Raw genomic sequence first — 3950 nt, 5'->3', positions numbered from 1 at the left:
TTTTTTTCACGACCCAACACCGGAAAGATCCGATTTATTATTATTATTATTACATTTTTTTTTCGAAACGGCTTAAAATTAATTTAAAAAATAATAAACCGGAAATGACGTTTTAAAATAAAAATTAAAAAAAGTGGAAATTAAATTCTATTATTATTGTTATTAACATCCGGAGAGATTTCTCGTAGATTTTCACGTCGGCTTTAAATTCTTTTCTCTCTTTCTCTTTCTCTCTCTCACTCTTTATTTGGTTTTTTTCTGCTGACGCGATTATTTTACAAGTCGCGGGAAGGTTTAAAAGTAAAAAAAAAAATATCGATCAATTATTTTTGCGTTAGGTTTTTGAGTATTTTTTTTTAAACGACGAACGAGTACCGATTTGTGACGATGGTCAAATTTTTAGCGCCTTTTGCAAGACGGAAACGGAAATGAGGGGAAAAAAATTACTCATTGATTCAGGGTCGATGACGCATATACTTAAATAAATAATACTCTATCGATTTCGTCAATCGTTTTTTTTCACGTCTTGTTTTTTTTTTTTTTACGTGCGACGCCATTTTGTTTTATGATAAACACAGAAGTGTAGTAATCGTTTCATAGTTTCCGTTTCGAGTTTGTTAAAAAGGGACGGAAAAGTACGAATCGTTGCAATTTTTTTCCTTCCTCTTCCGGCATCGTGACGTAATGTTTGATGACGTCACTAATCGAAACGTTTTTCATTTGAATTTTTTTTTTTCGAACTTCCTCGACGAAATCGTGATCGGTGCATCCGTTAAACGTTTATTATTATTATATTTTTCGAGAATTTTATAATGTGTGTGCGTGTGCGCGTGTTTAATTTTCTAGGAAATTCTTTTTTGTGCGAATGAAAAGGAGGTCAAGTGCAATTGACAAAAAAATCAAACGAATAAATAAATAAATAGTCGCATGAACGACCGAACTCGAATTTTTCTTTTTTTTTTTTTTTTTTTTTTTTTTAAAATCAAAATGGCGGCGAAAATGATGATGAGTTTTCTTCTCTCTCTCTCGCTCGCTCTCTCTTTAATGTAAATTATTTTTTTAAAAAAAAAAAAAAAAAAAAAAAAAAAAAAAAAAGATGATGAAGAAATTTAAAATGTTAAATTTATCGTTTGAAGGAAAGAAAAAAAAACAAAAAAGATTTCAACTTTTTAACTCTAAGAGAGTAATTTTATTAAGTAGTAACACGGGTTAAATTTAACTTTATAAGTTTATAACTAACCGCCGCCACTTGTTCGTGATTTATTCTAGGAATGATACGGAAAGAGAGAGAGAGAGAAGGAAAATTTTTTTCTTTTTTTTTCGTGGAAGAAGAATAAAATTTACTACTCGTTCGAAAAGGATGAAAGGATGAAAGCTCCTACACAAAAAAAAAAAAAAAACGTTGCTGCTGGTTTTTTTTATTTTATATTTTTTTTCCTCCCCGGAAACGGAAACTGAAATTTCATTTGATTACTTTTATGCTATCATCATCATCATTATTATTATTATTATTATTATTATTATTATTATTATTAACGTCACTTTTACGCACGACAAATTTCGAGAGAGTGGTTGTTGTCAGAACCTTTTCCGCATCCTTTTTTCCATGTCTTTACAAGATTTGAAAAAAAAAAAAAATGTTTTCTCTCTCTCTCTCTCTCTCTCTCTCTCTCTCTCTTCCTCCCTTCGTAGAGCCTTTTTTTTTTCTTTTAATGATTTTCCCTGGAATTTGTTTCGTTCCAGTTTGGTTCAATTTCTTATTTTAAGTTTCCGGAAAATCCTTAACAAATTGTTGTTCATCGCACGCGGGGATTGTGGCATACGCACACACACATACGCGCAAGCGGGTTCTTCCAGTAGTCCCACCCGACGGCTGGAATTATTTTTCCAGTATTTTGAACTTTTACGAATCTTCTGTTCGTGTATTTTTTTCCCCCTTTTGTTCTTCTGCTGTTGTTGTCTTGTTGATTCTTGTTCAACGTCTTCTGCTGGGCACGTTTATATGAAATCGTTTGTTAGATTTTGGTTATCGAAAACTGTTTTCGAATATTTTTTGTCTCTCTTTCTCTCTCTTTCTGGAAATCCATTTTACTACAAATAATGGAGCTTCCGGGTAAATACTTTGAATTTATAGCGCTATATAGAAGAAAAGTTTCGGCTTATTAAGTTTATGAAAATTTTACCTTAAGTAAAATGGAGGCGTTTTTCGTAGGAAAACTAAGAAATGATGAATAATGCGTTTATATGGATGTTTTATCGATTTATGTGCGTGCGTGCGTGTGTGTTACCGCTTACATTCCATTTTCTTTTTTTTTTCACATAAATTTTTAAACGTAGAAATTTTTTCCAGACGTTTTCGCTGCTGCTGGTGCTCCCACGTTTACGATTATTTTTTATAGTTAAATTTTTATGAATTTTTTTTTTTTTTTTTTTTTTATACATTCGGTAGGGTTTTGATTTTTATATACGCGACTGTAATTTGTGGAGGATTTTATCTCTCTCCTCTCTCCCCCTCCCCTTCCCTTTTTTTTCTTACCGGAGAACTATGTAAAATTATAAAATCGTTTTCTGGAATTTTTTATTACGTTATAAAAAAAAAAAAAAAAAAAAAAAAAAAATTGTCGAGAGAGGTAATGCGAGGAGGGAGAAAAAGAGAGGGAGGAGAGAGGAGAGAGAGGGGATGTCCCCTAAAAAAAAAAAAAAAAAAAACTGATTTTTACGGTCGAATTTTTTTTTTTATTAGTTTGAAATCAATTTTTTTTTTTTTTTTATAATCTCTCTGTATCGCTGGTCCATTCTTTCTCTCTCTCTCTCTCTCTCTCTCTCTCTCTCTCATTTTTCACTTTTTATTCGTTTAAAAAACAAAAAAAAAAGTTTTGAGATTTTTGTTTTTTTTTTTTTTTAACTGGAAAAATTCGTTTGAAAACTTTTGGTTTTTTATTTTTTTTATTTTTATTTATCTCTGAAAGATGAAAAAGGAAAGGATGAGAGGAAATTTTAGATTTTCTGATTTTTTTTTTTTCCTAAAAAAAAAAAGAAAATGGAAAAAGTGAAGAGAGGGAGGGGAAGGAGGGAAGGGAGAGAAGAGAGGTAAGGGGAAAAAACCGGAAATGTATTTTTATTATTTTTCTATTTTAAAATTAATTACGTTTACTCAAGTTAAAAAAAAAAAGAAATAAATAAAAAAAGAAATCTCGTGATTAATTTTTAAAGATTTTAGGATTTGAAAAAAAAAAAAAAAAATTAAAAAAATTTCATCTCCAGTTTGTTTGTGTGGGGGTAGGGCGTGCGTGTGTGTGGGGACGTGGGGGTGCGCGCGCTCGCTCACATTATCATAATTAATTTGTGTGTGTGTAATTTTTTTTTTTTTTTTACTCTGTGGCTTTGATGATAAAAAAAAAAAAGGCAAAGAGTAAAAGAAATTAATATTTGCGAGGATGGGGGAAATGTGGAAGGGAGTTGGGGAAGAGGAAGGAGGGGAGGAGGTAAAACTTAGGGAAAAAATAGGGGATAATTTATTTTGATTCGTCAACTTTAATTTTTGATTTTTATTGAAATCCCTCTTTTAATTTTATTAATAATAATAAACTTACTTCTTTTTTAAATTCCTTTTAAGAAAATATAATAAATTACAAAAAAAACTCACTAAAAGAAATATAAGTAAAGCGGATGCAAAAGGAGAATTGGCTGATATTGAAAAAGAATTGGAAAAAAAAGAAGAAGAAATAACCGTCGTTATTAGTTTGTACAAAGAGGTATCGCGTCGTCTGTCTAACGATTTTCGCGCCACGTCTTAAAATTTATTGACACGTCTATTGTGACATCATTTCAGGTTTTGAACGTTAGAGATGATTTTAAAAAATTACAAGATAAATATAATTTATTAACTTACGGTAAACCTCTTTTTCTCGATGGTCTTAAACAAACGAACAGTGCTCACACACAAATGA

The sequence above is a fragment of the Pediculus humanus genome, genomic scaffold (assembly GCF_000006295.1).
Source record: "Pediculus humanus corporis 1103172108290 genomic scaffold, whole genome shotgun sequence".
Lineage (NCBI taxonomy): Eukaryota > Metazoa > Arthropoda > Insecta > Psocodea > Pediculidae > Pediculus > Pediculus humanus.
The sequence above is the reverse complement of the archived record's forward strand: the minus strand, read 5'-3'. Positions refer to the sequence as shown.